Raw genomic sequence first — 19,618 nt, 5'->3', positions numbered from 1 at the left:
CACCACCTTAAAAATAAAATAAAAGTCAAAAAGAGTTTTTTTTCTGTAATCAGAAAAGTGGGATCTGCATTTGTATTTATCACAGTCCCTATAAAATCACTACTTTGAGAGGGCACATCTCTTTGCCAATGAAATAAAGTATTGACTGAGTTAATCTTTGCATGTAAAATATTAATTCAAAATCAATACAGTGTTTTTGAGAATCGATCACAAAACATAATATGCGATATTCGATTTTTTTATATTTTCTTACACCCCTACTGTGAACTCTGTTCTGTTCATTCAAGTGACCCATACTACAATCTCTCCTTGATTATCCCACAATGCTAAAAACCATCAGAAGTTAACAAGGCACAATAACACATCATTAATGCACATTTTAATCAATTCAGTCAGTGCATGTGAAGTACCGCACCTACGTATGTTACAAACCAATGGAATATTTCTTTGCTCATTAAGCTGCTAAAATGTGATCTAAATAAGATGCCCACTGATCTGGACCTCCTATTACCTGGCTAAGCTGTCGTTGATCGTTTATGCGATTAAATATAGACCTAAATCTCCATCTTATCCAATTAATTCTCCGTGCAGGCATGAGAGTGGCTAATGATGTTATCTTACCTAATTAACCTGTATAGGGATTCAACTCCAGGACAGGGGATTGTTCATCCTTCATCCAAGTGTTCATTATTATCATTACAATCATTATCATAAAGGGGCTAACTTATGATGTTGGCCATTCCATCACCATTAATCTAGATTGAGTCCTTTTTTTTTTTTTCTTTTTGGGGAGGGGGATCCTTTGGGGTCATTTTTAATTATCACTAAAAGGATGGGAATTCTAGCAAAGCCGAATAAGTTCAGTTGTGGTCACAGCAATCACCGGGATCCCGTGAGAACGCGTTGCACGGATGTGATTTGACTACTTATGACTGAGGGGACGTTTCTGATTTTGCTGTGTTTAGGGCCCTGCGTCCTGAAACTCTCCTCGCAGTTTCCTGTCAGCTTCCCCATTGAGTGTCGGCTTCAACCTATTAACACAGCAGACTTGGAGCAGATCAATAGCCCTCATTGGGCCATGTGTCATTAGTTAATCGGATATTGATGAGGGTATTGACACGCACCTAATTAATCTCGGGCCCAGTGCCGGCTTTCATATGTTACCTTAATTATGCACTTCATCTTAGTCCGTACACATCAGCAGGCTGCCGCGTCCTGTTTGACAGTGAGTAAAAGTTAGCTGTCAAGTCTCACTCTTGCATTATAAGTTTATTTTCTGTCTTTGCTCCTTTTAAACTGTTACATACTGCAGCATGCACGTTAAACATTACGTTAAACAAGTTCTAACAGTGGTGGAAAAAGTTTTCAGATCTTTTACTTAAGTAAAAGTAGTAATACTACAGTGTAGAAATACTCTGTTACAATAAAAGTCCTGCATTGAAAATCTTACTTAAGTAAAAGTACAAAAGTATTAGTATCAAAAGTACCAAAAGTACTCAGTAGTTATGGCCCATTTCAGAATAATATATATTATATTATTGAATTACAATTATTGATGCATTAATGTGTTAATTTAATGTTGCAACTGGTAAATGTGGAGCTAATTATAATTATTTATATATTGTTGGATAGCTTAACCTATAGTAATATTAGGGCTGCCCCAAATATACCATTTTGTGGGCTTTGTAGTTTCAGTGAGAAATATTCGAAGGTATTCGAAGCTTTGTGACGGCGCCGCTGCCGCATTACGGTACACACACACGCACCTCTACACGTAACAAACAGCGATATCTGTCTGAGAATAACTCATAATAATTAATGTTGAATATGAATAATGAATAATGTTGTGGAATTATTCCTTATTTCATGGGATATATACTGTACATTATTATCACATACTTATAGTATGATATTTCCCCCTGAAATGTAGCAAAGTATTAAGTATAAAGTAGCATAAAATAGAAATACTCGGGTAAAGTACAAGTATCTCAATTTTACTCAAATACAGTACTTGTGTAAATATACTTAGTTATTCTCAAACACTGAGTTTTAACTTCGGCACGTGCAATTTGCATTGCTTTCCAGTTACAAAAAACTTTAAATTAATCTTGTTGACAGTTTAGAACTTCTAGCAGTGTTTTTTTTTCAGTAAATAATGAAATGCAGTTGCACAAACCAGCAGATGCATACAGTATGGTGTAATTGGAAAATTATGCATTTTTAATAAGAGTAAGAAAGCTTTTGTTCCCCAGCACTAATACAAATAAATGAACATTTTAAACACTGTAGTGTAAAAAAAAAAAAAAAAAAATATATATATATATATATATATATATATATATATATACACTGTCTCTCTACTGTCTACTTGGCTGCATTGGTTAAAGCATCTCTCTACTATCCTGGTACCCGGATGTGTATGTATACAGCATGTGCTGATGAAGTATGCATGCATGTAACCCTGTGTCTATGTATAAGCTATTAGATGTGAGCTCATATCTGTGTGCTTTGTGTGTACCTGCATGTGTGTGTGTGTGCGTGTGTTGACGCATACATGCTGATCAATAGAGCTGCGCATTAGCGCGCTGGAGTACAGATGAGAGAGCACCTGAAGGTGACCCTGACTACTGGCATCACCACAGGGCTCCAATAAGCTGCTTCTCCACCGCTGCTCTGCAAACCACAAATCTCCAACTTTTAGCCTGCTGCTGTTGGTTTGATTATTGTTTATAGATACAGCCGAGAATTAAAGTATGGCCCGCAGGCAGCATAATTATTTACAGCTGAAAACTCATATCATTACCAGCATGCTCCTAATTGCCAGAAGTAATATCAATGTTAGTTGATTAAGTGTATTTTTTTTTTTCATCTTCGCTCTCCATAATGTGCAGAGATTGTTTTCCCTCAGCATATGGGGTGACGGTTTATCTCAATACAGCTGTTCATCTGGCTTGACTTCTATTTTTTTCTTTTTTTTTTTTTTTCACTGTTCATTCCAAAATACAATATTGCGGTATCTTCAGAGGGTAGCGATCGATTGCTCCACTTTTTGTAGTTTGCTCGCAAGGTCAAAGAAAACACAGGAGATTCATCCTTCATTGCTCAAAAATAATTCCTCTCTGTAAAGATTTTCCCTAAATAGACACAGATGTGACTTACAGGGGGCAGACTTCTTTTTGACTCAAGGTGATGTCAGAGCTAAGAGAGAGAGAGGCCAGTGGGCTGTAAAGCTACCTTTAATGCACAATCTGATGATTAATTAAAACAAATGTTTATCTGGCCTGGACCTCCCTCTCTCTGCTATGAACATGTCAAAATATTTCATCCAGTATTTAAGGCGACGAGAAAGATGAGGCTATTAATAACGCCGCCTGTGAAGGGGAAAATACATAAACCTTGAAGGCTACTTTATTATTCACATGTAGATTACTCAAACATGAATGTGGCGCTGCAGCGCTAGAAAACCTATTTCTTGGACCTGAGCATAGAGTTCATACAGTGTTAAATTTTAAAATTCAATTTCAAAAGGGCAAAGGTCAAATAGTTCTTACAGTCACAAGTCATCTATATATTCTCTCAACATATTCTCATACAACTGTTCGTATGATATGTTACGAAAAAGTTATTCCTCCTTTTTCATTCGTTTTCCTACGAATGTCCAGCAACAAGTGTCAATTTCCGCTCGCTACATGCATACGGTCTTTTCAAAATAAACTTCCATCTTCACAGGAAACAACTTCCTTAGGTTTAGGCAACAAAACTACTTAGTTAGGTTTAAGAAAAGATTGTGGTTTGGCTTAAAATAAGAGTGGAAGTGGTGATACTTAAGTACAGAACTTAAATGACAAATCAAAATGTACTTCTGGTTTCATACGTGACACAAACGCCGGTGTGTCCCGGTGATATATATGAATTACAGAGCAGTTTTGTAGGTATAGCTACGAGCAGTGTGTGAGACAGGCCTGATTCTGGTCATGCTTTTCAAGATTAAAATTGACACATCATTAAAACAATTGCTAATAATAGTATCAGATGTGTTGATCCTGTTCTACCACGCTTGCTTTGCTTTCTCTTTGACCACAGAGTTCACACAGCTTCGTAAGAGTGGGAGCGAGTGACATTAAAAAAAAAGGCTTGTATGTGAAGTCTCAACTTTGCTTCAATCAAACTTGGGAGCAAGACAGCTCGCCGTGCATGATACAGCATAAGTAATACATAGCGGAAAAGAAGTAGTTCTAAATTTTTCTTTTCAATGCATCATATCTTGTGAGGAAAAAAAATTGACGTGGCCCCAAAAGATTGTGTCTATTAGGCATTTAACAATCACAGGAATCTGTCTCATGCTTCTAGAGTTAAAATTGTGCATAGGAGTGGAATGATTGTTAAAAGGGCAATGCAAATAGTGATTAAAAGTGGGCCTAGGGTCATCATTAGGGCATGATCTCAGAGAGATTGAGAGCAAGGGGGGAGTGTTTGAGAAACATCTTGCTGACCAACAAGGGGCATCTCGCATGCAAGTGACTCCTCTATGACAAAGAATTATTATGCGCCTTGTGACAGGCAGTGAATCTGCCCCTTTGATGAGCACACTGACTGCGAGTTCACGCACAAAACGCTTGAGGAATTTAGACAATTGTCGGAATGAAACTTTGCGCTATAAATACATTTTCTTTCTTTCTTTCTTTGCCATTCATTTGAGAGACGCAGTGATGTCATTGCACAGTGAAGGTCTTGTGATCCCTTTTAAAGTTCAAGAGGCCACAGGCAGTGGTGTGTCAGTGGCTCAGAGGGTCGGTATGTATAGGATATGATATTAAATACAGTCTGAGGCATTAAGCTGCAAGAGCAGGCAGATGAGTTTGACTCTATCTATTGCACGAACTGCATTTGATGACTCATGACACGTGGAAATGTAAAACTGGGTGATATTCAATCATCAGTTGATCTACAGTATATTCTAGTAATCCTTACAGTAATTCTTCTTATATTTATAAATAGTTATTATCTTATTTGGACTGCTAAAACATTAAAGATTTTCCAACTTTGATATATATAAAGAGAATAAATTACATTATGGTAAATGTTCTTTTCTATCCTTTAAATGAAGAAGTTTGCAATTTAAGTAAGTGTTTTTCCAGCCAACTTAATTCAATTAGTTTGCAGCTCTGTTCATCTTCTTTGACTTGACAATAAACCCTATGTTCCCTGCCTGTCATTTGCTGAAAAGCAGGGTGATTATAGGCGCCCCTAACTACTTAACAGTTTGAATTCCCTAGAGGTGGTGTAATGACATTATACGTTTGTTTCTGTAATAGTGGCAGCAGTTGCAGATGTAGTTACTGAAACCTGACAGTCTTTAGAGCGGCGTGTTTGTTCTTGAAGGTCAGAGTCAATTTAGTAATTTTTTGACTAGTGACCAGATAAACTTGATGATGAATGGTCAACAATTTAGAATAATGTAACGTTTCCTATAGATTTATATCGTGGCCACCAGTTTTAAATTTGAACCCGTTACCGCTTACCACAGCAGTGGAAAATATCTAAGATGTTTTGCGTACACATTGCCACTGATAGATGCAATTAACTCTCAAGTCCTCCCACAGTCCAACCTGTCAACCGAGTTGCTTATGTTGTAATGCTCGAAATTGATGTGTCAATACATCTCCCCCTTACATTTCCTGTCACTCTCCACTCTCATTTTCTGACTGCGAAACATTTGATGTTGCCAAAGGCAAAACATATGCCTTGACATCATTTATTGAGGAGCAGCTACGTAGAACAAGATTTTCTTTCTGTTAGTTTTTGGGGAAAAAATGTTATTCATTGCAACAGCGGTGCAGGATCAGTGTGACAGTAACAACTACTGTATATCAACAATGATTTAGGGTTTTCAGCTCATGTAGAATAGTGGAGAAAATCTTTCAATCTGCTGTGCTTACTTTCAAATGTTGAAGCTCAGTGGGTAGAGCTGGTCGTCCTTTAAACCTCAAGGTTGGTGGTTCGATCCCCAGCTCCTCCTGTCCGCATGTCAAAGTGTCATTGACCAAGACGCTGAACCCCTGGTTAATTCACAGCAGCCCACTGCTCCTAAAATGCATAGGAAGGGGTGAAATGCAAAGGTTAAATGTCATGCATGTACCTGTATACACATGGCAAATGTAAATACATGTTTAAAACTAAGATTTACACCAGGAAACACTATGGAGAAGCTTTATAAGCTTGTTTACGGCTCAAAAATACTCATTTACTGATGACTCACAAGGATGTAAGCCTGTTTGAATTAACATACCAGGAAATAGTTTGTCCAGGTAGGACTCCTGCTGTAACAGCCTGAAATGAGATCAACCCTGATCTCCCGGGTCACTAGCTAACCCACACATCTGTCTTAATATCTAAGGAGAATGTTTGAAATGTAAATGTCTTCAATGACCAACTCCACTCGGCTTGTCTTCAATGGACATGCAACGCTGACCCTCGGGGCAGTAGCATGCTCATTGGACTATTCATAGACGGTGTCCTCTGCCGCTTGCCTTTTAAGTTTTTTAAAGGGTGTAATGTTCACTCTGTGAGTTTAACCTGGATCTCTTTTGAACTTTTAATGATCTATTTCCTACAGTTAATGATTCAACACTAAGTTTACTACTGTGTGTGTGTGCACTGACATATTAACGCATGCAGGGAAAAGCAAAGGACACATTTAGATGTAGAAGTTAACTGAGGTAACACTGTATTTATCCATGTTTGAAAACATGAGCTTTAGGGCTCATTCTTTTAGACAAAAACAGTGGAAACAAGACTTTTACTCACCAAGGTTAAGGTCAAACTAGCTACTGTAGTGTAGGCCTAAACTACATATCTAAATGAAACCACTTCAACCAACTGAGTGTGGTTCAAGACGCCCTACCTTTGAGTAGTTGTTGTATATCCAACACTTTATACTGTAGAAGACAGCTGTAACGTTTCTTTACACATCCAGCAACCTAGGTAACTATTGTATTTTCTTTCAGACAACACAATAACACAACGACATGGCTCATACCTGTGAACTCTTCCACTGAAAGGAGCCAGCTCTAGCTCTAAAGGTGGCTAAGTCGCTAGCATCGCCAATAGACGCTCATCTTTATATTGGTGAAGTCATTGCACACTTAATTTGCATAAAGGTGACGTCACATGTGCGCAAACCTTTTTTTTTTTTTTTTTTTTATTATTTGAAAGTGACAGCATACATAGTAACAGCAGAAAACATTAAAAACATTTACATACTAAAGAAGCATGGCAAAAACATAAACAAAGACATAAAAGGACAACAGAAATGAAAGAAAACCACCATAAAATAAAAAAAAACACAATAAAAATAAATAAATAAATAGATAATAATAAGAAAGTATGACAATAATTTCACTTAAAAACTTTAAAGATATTGTTTATATTCATTGTTTTCATTGCTTTTTTTGTTTTGTGATGAAGAAATTGTTGACAGATATAGATCCATTTCTTTCATAAATACAAAGAAATGACTTTTTGGTAAATTTACACTTGTGAATGTGGAACTTCGCAAGAATTAAAATTAAATTAAGAAAAAATGCATTACTGTCTTTGTCACTTTAATCATAGCAACCAAATATAATATTTCTATGGTACAGTGCTAAATCTGAGAAAATGTTAACAAGTATAAAATCTTTTCACAATTCACATGTAAATTTACAGGACCAGAATAAATGAGAGCAAGTTTCAGGATGTGATTCGCAGAAGGAACAATTTACATCTATGTCACTCTAACTTTTGGAAGAAATATTTCACTGGATAGAATCTGTGGATCAACTTAAATGACACCTCTTTTGCATCTTTGCATTTGCCTGGAGTATTTTGGTGAACAGATCAAGTTCAAGTTATTTATTGTCATATGCAACAATTACAGTCATTGGGAATGAAGATCTTAGATCTCAGGCTCCCTTCAGTATTGCTCATTGAGTATATAGGCCATAAAAGATATGAAATATGGGGACAGTAAGCTAATTGCTAATGAATAAACTGAGCGTAGACAGGACTGTAGTAACCTAATGTATATGTGTTATGAAAAGTAATAAATCAAAGGTGTGAACAGTTTGTAAAAGTGTAAAGGCCTAAACGTAAAGTAACAATATAATGGTATCTCTGATGAGCCTGTTGGCCTTCTTCCTACACCGCTGGGTGTAGAGGTCCTCCATGGATGGCAACTCCATCCTGGTGATGTGCTGAGAAGTTTTCACCACCCTCTGTAATACCTTTATTCACACTATTCACTCTTTTCGTTGCAGCTAAATTGCTCATTCACTTCAGGGAAAAAGAGAGTCTGATCAAACTGAAAAGTCTGTACCAAACAAGGTAGGTGAAAAAGGCCCTATATGTTTAACAATATGATTCTTTAATATTCTCATATATTATTTATTATATTCTTTTTATCATACATATAAAACTGAGCACAAGTGTTGAAGGTTCACACCCACAACTTGTACTTGTTGGATTTTTAAGAATGTCGTTCTTAAATCCAGATAATCCACAGACTTTGTTGGTGTGTTTGCTGTGAGATTAACAGTGTTAACGGTTACCGTGAGGACGCTGTTTAACCAGAGATGAAAAATACATAAGAGGCAAAGTCAACGCTAATGCAGGTGATGCGTGATGTCAGTGTAGCTCAGGCTTGCTAATTCTTTAATTGCTTGCGTCTTGTTCCACATTTCATCTCAGAGATCAGACTCCCCTTTTGTGTCGGGAACTAACGCCTTATTAGTCGGCTGGGTAGTACAATAACTTGCCATTTAAACAATGGATGTGTTCATATAGACTAAATCCTGTTCATGGCATTGGATTCTGTTTCCGTCATCTCAGGGTTTTGACAGACAAGGGAACACTCAACAATAGAGGAGCATTATTATATAACTGTCTCAGAGCACTTATACTGTTTTGTCAGTTGAACTTGTCAGCACCTATAATTTCTGAATGCATACAGTAGTTTAGAACCAGTTTCGGTAATTACTGACCCTGATTATCTGACGTAGTCATATTTGCACACTTCTTTCTTGATATGTACTGAATCAAGGTTTCCAAGTGTATTGATCAGATTTTAGGTCTGTCAATTGATTAAAATATTTAATCGGGATTCATCGCAAATTAATCACACATTTTTTTTTATCTGTTCAAAATGTACCCTAAAGGGAGATTTGTTGAGTATTCAAAACTTTTATCAACATATAACAATATGCTTGGTTTATATAATTTTATATTTATTATTGGAAATCAATTAACAACACAAAACAATGACAAATATTGTCCAGAAACCCTCACAGGTACTGCATTTAGCATAATAAAATATGCTCAAATCATAAAATGACAAACTCAAGCCCAACAGGCAACAACAGCTGTCAGTGTGCTGACTTGACTATGACTTAAGCCCAAAACTGCATGTGATTATCATAAAGTGGGCATGTCTGTAAAGGGGAGACTCATTGGTACCCATAGAACCCGTTTTCGTTTACATATCTGGAGGTCAGAGGTCAAGGGACCCCTTTGAAAACGGCCATGTCAGTTTTTCGTTGCCAAAATTTAGTGTAAGTTTGGAGCGTTATTTAACAAGCTACATGTAGTATGACATGGTTGGTAGCAATGGATTCCTTAGGTTTCTAGTTTCTAGTGCCAGTATCTGCACTCTAGCTTTAAAACTGAGTCACTACAACCTAAAAAGTTGTGTTAATGCGTTAAAGAAATTAGTGGCGTTAAAACAAATTTGCGTTAACGCATTATTATCACATTAACTTTGACAGCCCTATTAGATTCACACAAAAATGGCTCCTTTTGCAGCTTCATCATAACTTAGAGTGATGACTAATGTTCAATTGAGCACTTTTCCATCACTGTGTTTTTGTCATCTATATCTCTCTCTTTCTCTGCAAGACCAAAAAAAAGTGCAGCCGAAGAGAACGCAGTCAAAGCTGAAGGCGATCACGACACCGTTCTCACATGAGCGAGCGTTAGATGTGGGCCTGCGTGCACGGGGCAAGACTAAGAGCTCAATATCTCCGGCACATGAAGTTATAAAGAAGACAGAAGCAAAGCATCCTCTGTTGTATAAAAGTCATACATCGCTCGCAGGCACCGAAACACAAAAGAAGTTGAGCCGTGAACGTATTATGAAACAAGATTGGGAGAGTGGCAAATTGGTAATTAGCCTCTACGTTGCAAATGAGCATTACAGTCTTGCTTATGACTTTCCTCTCATGGTCCCCAAAGCCTCTTCTATTAATTTAGCTCTGAGGGGCCATCCATAAACAGGCTGAATAAGCTGTTAGCCTTAACGACGAGTGCAAATGAAGGGCTGGCTAAATATGCTGAAGGTAACAGAGATAGCGAAACATCCAATACTCAAATTACAGTGAGCGGAGAGGGGAGAAGGTGGGAATAAATTAGTTTTCTCAGGTATGGCTGGAATCATGCACATTTCTCCTGTAATTTCATAGAAAATGTGCTGCATCAATTTAAAAATAATTTCAACTCTTTGCTTATAACTATTTCCATCTTGCAGGAAAACACATCATCGCCTAATTGAGTAAAAAAGTTAAGTCAAGTCAAAATCAGTGGTGGAAGAAGTACTCTGATTTTAAAGTAAAAGTAGAAATACCATAGTCTAAAAATACTATATTTCAAGTAAAAGTCTTGAATTCAAAATGTTACATAAGTAAAAGTACAAAGGTTTTATCAGTGTAATTAAAGTATGAAAAGTAGAAGTACTCATTATGCTGAATGGCTCCTTTCACAGTTATATTATTCTGTTATTATCATTAACCAATACACATAAGAGTTCATTCATGTTCGTCAATGTGGAGCCAATTTTGTATATTACTGGATAGATTAGTAGGATAGTACTGCATCATATCATGTAATCTGATAATTAAAAAAGTAACTAGTCACTATAAGTGTCAAGTAAATAGTACAAAGTACAATATTTACATCTGAGATGTAGTGAAGTAGAAGTAGAAAGTCTTAAGTACAGTCCTTGAGTAAATGTACTTACATTCCATCATTGGCCAAACTCATTAAAGGGCAGGTTACATGTAAGTAAGTAACTTCTTGCATGTATTTTCTAAATGCTTGATGAAAATACCTTTAATTGGCAACCAAAAGAGTTAATGAATTCTTATACATTTACTGTATGCAATTTAATGAAAAAGTAAAATCAAAAACATATAACCTATAAAATAAAATATTCAGTGTACAACAAAATGATTATGTTAATGATGTGAATTATTTATGACGGGGAGACAATAAGCTCTAATCTACTGCATGTAGCGGCTATTGGCACAATATGCTCGTCTGGCATCGTTTGTCACATATCATGTTCTGTCTCCCGGCTCCTTTAATGGAAATTGCTCTGAACTCTTGAAATCCTGTCTCCCTCCCTTCATGAGGTCAGTTTCCTGCCTCAGAATTCATTCAGCCCCCTGGTCGTCTTCGCACGAGAACAAGTACGGCCCCATTACTACCAAATGAAAAGGAAGTAAGACAGAAACTTCCAAATTAATTTACAGTAGAACACACCTTACAGGTAACTGACTCGAGTTTGATGTAATTACTCCAGAAGCCATAAATGGCTGTAATTGAGAAAAAGCCTACAGCATACAAGGATAACGAATGGCGAGATAATGGAGGCAGTGAACGTCTTAGCTATTCAGATTGATGTTCGGGGGGGGAGAAATATGTGGCTTCTTTGAGACGGGGCGATTCTCGCAAATACACCTCACCAACACTGGTAGCACTGCTGCCCTGCGCTTGCCCTCCCCTAAGCATGGCGCTTATATTCAGATGAGCCAGCCATTAGCACTAAGTGGTCTTTACCCCCAAATTCTGTCATTTCACAAATTAGCCAATTTTCGACATTAGATGTTAGCCAGTGGCTAAGGGGTCAAAAGGTCAGCTGTGGTAAATATGAGGTGCAAACCTGCAGTTAAGGGGATTAATAAGGGCTCATTCTAAAGCACTTAAATGGAGCGTGCGGCACGTTTACGGGGAAGGAAGGATGGGTGCTGGCTATTTAAGGATGAGTGACATTTCAGCTTTTTAAAATGTTGGGAATATTTTACTGCTGCTCTGACCTCAACTGCACAGGTTTTAAAGCTCTCTCTCTCTCTGCCGTGGCCTACATAGTGTCCTAAATGGCCACCGCATGGTTTAATGCAATAGACAAAACAGCATTAAGCTTTTGCTCTGCAGGAGAAAGGCTCGCCAGCCCTGCAAAGTAGACTGGAAATATAGAGAGAAAGAAAAAGGGAGCGAGCACTCTAGCATCCCTGCCCTTCCACTCCATCGAGTATGCACCAGGGCAGACGGACATATGGGTGACGCTACATTCTTTAAAGGGAGTGAAGCAAATTCCTGACCCTCCCCTTCCCTACCCCGCCCCCGTCGCTCACAAATTGCCCGTTCGAATGTCAGCCCTCCTCTTTATCAAACAAGTCCATTGTCTGCCAATTCGTGGGGCACTGACATGAAGTGGCTAGCAAACTGTGGAACCTCTCGTCTGTGAATGAGTGCGTGTGTGTGTTTTTTAGATATATGCTCGCGAGCTGTCGTATTAGCAGTCAGCCTTTTTAACATGGCGGCGCACAGTCAGACGCACAACCCGAAAAATCAATACAGCTTTGCATGGGCCTGACCCACATACAGTAAGGCCAGTGGCTGCCTAGTCGAGGTCATTCCATTATTTTGAAAGCGTGAAAGTGTGTGTGTGTATGGAGAAAATGTGTGCCTGTGTTTGCATTTGTGATTTAATGCACAAATGTGTGCGTTGTACATACGTTTTTTTGGGCTCACATGTGAGAGGTCGTGTGTTTGTTGACCTGGCTTCGGAAGAGTGCAAGTTGTGAAAATGCACATACACACATTGTCAGTGTGTGTGTGTGTGTGTGTGTGTGTGCGAGTCTAAACGTCGAGTCCGAGTGGGTGTTGAGTTCACACAAGCCCTTCCTGCTGCCTGACTTCACTGTCACTGATTGCAAGCGACGCAGAGCTAATAAAAGAGCAAAGCTGACTGTCAGCAGCGATTAGGCTGGCTACACAGACAAGACAAAGAGAGGGGAGACCACGGCGGCATTAGCTATGGTCATTAAGCAACTTGAGTCAAGGAGAAGGCTAACCTGGTTTATTAAAGGGGAGCAGGGCGTTGGTATAGAGCTGTTTTGCTATAATTCTGCAACCACATTTTACACCAAAGTTTTAATTGAGTGCTTTCAAGTTTGGAACGCGGAGGTGAGGCCAGTTTAAAATTTCACACAGACTCCTTGCCTGTGTGGAATATAAATATGCACATGCAAATATGTCTTTATTTAGTGATGTATGCAACAGCTACTGTACCATCCAATCGGTCTTCATACCAACTCCAACTTCCATGGGATCTTGATGGTTATTTCCGCCTAAAAAGTGCCGTACAAAAGCAAAACAAAATTATTTCTATTCTATTGTCATATTCTGCCGAAATGGCCTGTGTTGAACAATGAAATATTATAAATATAATAAGCATTTTCAGTCTACAACGGCTGTTGTAAAAAAAAAATAATAATAAAGTTTTGTCTCTTTGCTTCTGTACTCTTTGCTGCAAGTGAGTCAGCATGAGTTGTATTCAGATGCACAGCACAGAGTATGTCTGTATTGTGAGTTTATGTGTGGGCATTTCTGTCTAATTACACTATCTATATATCTCTGTATCTCCTGATCTGTCCACTTTTTATCAATTATTATTGGTGATTGATGCTCAGGTAGAATTTTCCTTGTGGTTGTATTGGACTAAATCCAAAAAAGTCTCTCCCTACAATGTTTTTGTTTGTTTCTTTTTGCTTGGTGCAGTCATTTGCACGCTCACAAACTCACATCGTTGCTCTCCATCTCACATATGCCCTCACTCGTTTCTTTTTCTCCTCACTGACTTGTTCATGCGCATGCAAACATACACAAACACACATGAAAACACATTGACTCCGTTCCAAGATTTCTTCCAGTAGCTGGCTGCCGTAGCAGGTACCTGTAGATCTCCTGACAAGCAGGTGGGGATTAGTAAGTCTCCTCTTTTTGCCTTTCAGCGATGTTAGCTCTCTGGCTGGCTGGCTGGCTGGCAGGAAGGTTACCTCACCATCTCTGCCTTCCCCCCCCCCTTCAACATCATCCATACCAATGATATTATCTCCAGATAAATCAAATCTGAAACCAACCCATCTGCTTTTTTTAAGATTAAGGGGGTACACGTCATGTGTGCAAATGAGAATGGGAGAGAGTGTGTGTTGGTATTGCAAAGAAGCAGCAGTCAACCAGTTAAGGATGGCTCCTGGCACATCAGCACTTAGTGAGGCATTTATGAGCAAAACTAGCAGCTACGTTTCATCTTCAGTGGCCTCTAGGTGCTTAAATCTGAATCTGTTGATGACAGCGTGGATTAGGAGAGAGAGACGAGACATGACGTGGGAGAGAGAGAGCGAGAGAGGCAGGCAGAGTAAGTAGGTAAACAGCAGTGATAGGGGGAAGCAACAAAAAATATTTTGGTTGGATGCACGACAGATACAGAAACAGAAACTGTAAATTTGCTTTCTAAGGATCAAAATTGTCTTCCCATGCAGGCCTGTGCCAACTCCATACTTCAAGATCCACAGTCCACAGCGTTCTTTTCCAACCATAATAGTTATGATGATGCCAAATGTTTGTATGAATACAAAGCTATACATGTGTCACATGGTCTGGCTTCTACTTCATGAACCAGAGAAAATAATGCGCATTTGGATTCCTGAGTGTTAAGGTTCAGGAATTGTCAATACTTCACTTTGTGAACATCCTACCTAATGGTACGTGTCCACAGCCTCCGTCCTTTCCACGCTTCCCATTCATTATCTATGTAAGCAGTCGTGCAATGCATTCTGGTAGCGTTGCGGCGCGATTCGAGCAATGGAGCGGCACGACGCCCGCTCCTTATTTGCATAAAGTTGAGGACTAGTCTACTTTATTCAAATCACGGGCATCCGACGCGACTCGCCGCCTCTCGAAACTCCCGAGAATCTTTTAAAATAAACATTGTCGATCCAAAATAGAGACGGCTTCAGCAACGCTATGGATTATTTCTTGCCTTAAATGTTCTCAGAAACACATTTCAGTGAACTATTTTCGTGAAATAAGAGAAGAAAGTTTCCAAACGAGCCTCCACACTGTTTCCGGTTTGAAAGCTGGGAGCAGCAGCCCACGGAGGGAAAGCATTCATCCAATCAGGAGTCTAGTGCCTTGTTTCTAGTGATAGCCCACCAAGTGTCCAATGCTGGGAAGCGTCGCGTCCCCTTGCGATAAAAATCGCCCTTGTGGACACATACCATTGACACTGACTACGTTTATATGTACAGACAATATTCCTACTAATATTCTTGTTTACATGCAGCCGTGCCTACTCCGATTAACATAACTGGTGGCGGACTTGTTCGGCCGTGCGATCACAGCCTCCCTCTTTCATTCCTTCAACCACCCTCTTGAAAAGGTCGGCGTGATATTTGCACCTATCCAAAGTCCTTTTCATATCCAAGTCTTTCATAAAGTTTAGAAGTAGGTCTCCTTCTGACCAGAAATGTGGGCTTTTCTTTTCGGCATTCATCTCTGCCAAATGTCGGATAGTTGGTTTGTGTACAACGCACAGAGCTGGACGTAAACAGACGAGAGGCTGTGCGTCGAAATTGCCGTAAAAACTCCAATTGAGACACATATTCCAAATGCGCTGTAAACATGTCCTAAAAATGCTTCCAAACTCAAATAATCGGCATATCCCAAATGTCTTAATCGGAAAATGCTCCATTTGGAATAATGTGTAATTTAGAATATCCACATGGAATATGCGGTTTACATAATCCGTATCAAATTCAGAATATTGTCACATTTGGAATATTAATGTGCATGTAAACACAGTCACTGTGATGAAGTAAAACTTGCCTGAGTTATGGGACCGAACGCAGACCCTTTCTGCTTCAAAAAGACGTAACATAACACATACTGCTCAATAAGCAACACCAGAGATCCTTCAGACACAACTGTCTCCTGCAAAAAACGTTTTTTCTTATGTTACTCATTCCCACAGAGGACCCAAATGTAAAATAGGAAGAATGAATATATGGATGGAGGGATGGAGGGACGGACAGATGGAGGTAATTAAAGGTAAGAGGTGACCTGAACGCCCAGACAGGAGGCAGTTAAAGCAGCAGTTAGAGGTGCATGTGGGAGTTCTTAGGGAAACGTGTAAGTGAGATGTAAACGGATATCCTTCTTTTAAACTTTGCCTCAGAAATTATATCACGACCCTGATCATTTCAATTGTGTTATCATGGTCTGACAGCACAAACTGAACTTTCTGCAGTTTTTTATGATATGCAATGCACCCTCTCAAATTCACCTAAAAGCTACTAATATTGAAAGATGTGAAAACTCTCTGTACAGTGCGAAGACAGCGTCTGAGTAACACGATATGAAATGTTAAAGATTTTTTTTTGGCCCCTGAGGCAATTTAGCCCAAATAAAATGGAAGAATAGAACATTTTTAAAATTTAGACTCTGCCCCTCTGTCATTTATACATTCACATATAAATCTAAAATTTCTTTTTCCCTTTGATTAAAAATGAAGTAACACCCCAAATCCTGCATAAAAAACATTCTGAAATCCTTTTGTTGCATGTACAAAAAGTCAACGGGGGTGGATTCATTTTTTGAGAAAACCATGCATGTCAAGTTTGAGTTGGATCTTTCTTTTCTTATTCTCCAACCGATTGTCGTTCCCTCACATATTTGTCACTAATGCGTTATTTTTTCTATCTATTTATAGCTCTGTTTTGCCTCCTACAATCTGTACAGAATGTGCATGCACGCGGAGGCATGCAGACACAAGTTATCGTACAAACAAAAGCCCATATAAAATGCACATGCCTCGCAAAAATACATATAAAAACAAAAAATGAGTCAGAAGCGCAGACGCACACACTCACACAAACCCAGAGCCTGTTTTTCCAGCTTGTGTTAGAAATGACTGCCAAGAAGCAGGGGTATCCCACAAGCCCTGTAGCCAAGAGACCAAGGCTGATAACCAGATTGAAAGTTTCTTTGTGAGAGTGTGTATGTGTGTGTGTGTGTGTAGGTGAAAGAGGAAGAGAGTTGTTTTATTTGCTGTATGCAGAATATAAGTGAGAATCTCTGTCCCATGTGTAATGGTGTTCAAGTATACACCAGCTTTATGTGTTACTCTTGATACTTCTGATTTGTGTGTTTCCCACACGTGTATCTGGGCTCAAATACAGCAAGTTGTTCTGCTTGTTTTCATATGCACGTGGGTTTGGCATTAATGTGGTCGTCTCTGCTCCCTGAATCCCGCCCACTGACTAACCTGCCTTTGAAGGCCCAGTCTTATTGCTCCCCTAACCCTCTGCGGGTCACCATCCCTGGGAAGAGGTTGGCAGTCTGCCCCCCCTAAGGCTGGCCTCCCTGGGGGTCTCCTCCAAAAGCACCTGAGGAAGATTTTACACCTCTTCTCTGTAGCAATTATTCTATTACCATCTGTGTCTGAATAGTTTTGCTGCTGCAAAATTGATGTTTCCAGGATTAATTGTTGCATTTTAGTTCTGATCCGTTTCCTGTTCACACTAACTTTTTTACAAACGAACCAAGAAGAGTAAACATGAGACAGGTAACTCGTTGATTGGACAGTTTTGGTGATCCTGCATCATCAGGACCCACGTGGGGGAAATCAAAATCCGATGACTGACAGAAGTTTACGCAGCACTTTAATGATTCTGTTGTGTATATTTGTGTTCTTTGGTGTCACAACAAGCTCACGAAGAATTAATAACCGATTAAAAGCATTATCAGTATTATAAGACTAGAAATCGACCGCATGTAACAGGTAGAGACAGGACCGGGACTTATTACTCTGGGATGGCTGTCACTTTTTAATGGACTTAATGAACTGAAAAAAAGTACACGGAGTCCAATAGAAGCACAGCAGTTTTAATAGTTTTTGATTTATTAACAAGAGGAAAATACCTCCGCTGCCATGCATATGTGTTACCATGCTTACCAAATGACTTGCATAGGCTAAATAGGTTATATACATGTCCATATACAGATCAATAGATCACTTCCTGAACAGATTTCACGATCAGCAGATGTTAGTAGTTTGAAAATCATGCTGAAATCACGTCTGCTGTCATAAAAATCATGTGGTTAGTTAGTTTGTTCGCTTTCACAGCACATACAAACCGCACCAGAATCCGCTTGGACCGAGACCCACCATTTGAAGCCGTCTCGGTTCGGTCGTTTGGTCCGCACCAGGGTTCGATTAACAGCTTTCAAACCAGCCCCAACAAACCAGAACTTCTTTCCAGGGTCCATAGAAAAAACAGCAATTCCATGTGATTATGTAAATAAAAGTCAATGTGAAAATAATATTACAAACATATGCATATATACACACATAACACATGTACTTACAAATAAAACAGGCAATAAATAAAACAAGATACAGCACTAGTTTGTAGTATAATCAGCAATACTGCAGCAACACACTGCAATCAAATGTCCAAGAAAGAGACAGATTCACATACCAAGATGCCATGCAAGTAAAACCAATTGCATTTTTGTTATTCTGTTTTATTATTATTATTATCATTTGTATTGCATACATGTTTGTGAGCATGCTGTGACAGTCAGACACAGAGAGAGAATGTGACTGATAGACAGTGACTCAAATAGAACATACGATAGAGGCAAAAGAGAGCATAATTACTATTTTGCTCTTTTGCTCTTTTATGGACATTCACACCGTTCCAGTCGAGTAACTGCCTTTATCAATGCACAAATCTATCCGATTTAGCGTAGCTTCAAGCAACAGAGGGAGTGAGAGTGAGAGAGAGAGAGAGAGGCTTGCCTATAGATGAGGAAATGTTTCCCTGAGCCATCAGCCATAACTGACATTACCGGTTCCTCTTAGTGACTCTGATTAACTGTTGTCAGTGACTTTGTTCAGGCGCAGCCATGAAATGCTGCAGTGAAAGCAACCATGAAATGCCATCTTATTTCGTATTAAAAGACCAAATGCAACCGCAGTGTGTATTGGCATTGAAGTCCCCTACTGTGCACTCGTTCATTGGATTGCATGGAAAGAGCAGATCAACAAGACTAATTGACTTTAAGCATGATCACAGACTTTAAAGCCACTTTAGCTTTGTTCGCACTTTCTGCCACACACATCCACATTTGCACCATTATGCAGTCACACTGTGCTGGCACAGTTACACACACACACACACCTATTGAATGAAACTTTTTGCCTGCATCTCTTTTATGTTTCATCTTAGTTTTTATACCTTAAAGCTTCTTCTCAACTCAAGTTTATAAAAGCCCAAATGATCCATTTTGTTTGCAGCATTGGTGAGAGTCAATACATACATACACACAAGCTGACGCAATCCAGATACACAAACAAGCAAATGCACGCACATGCATAAAAATACACAATCTCAGAGCTGAAAACATTACCAACAGACACTTTTTGAACTGCTCCACATGCTCACCAAATCAATACAAT

The sequence above is a fragment of the Sebastes umbrosus genome, chromosome 21, assembly GCF_015220745.1.
Source record: "Sebastes umbrosus isolate fSebUmb1 chromosome 21, fSebUmb1.pri, whole genome shotgun sequence".
Taxonomy (NCBI): domain Eukaryota; kingdom Metazoa; phylum Chordata; class Actinopteri; order Perciformes; family Sebastidae; genus Sebastes; species Sebastes umbrosus.
Note: the sequence above shows the minus strand (reverse complement) of the source record.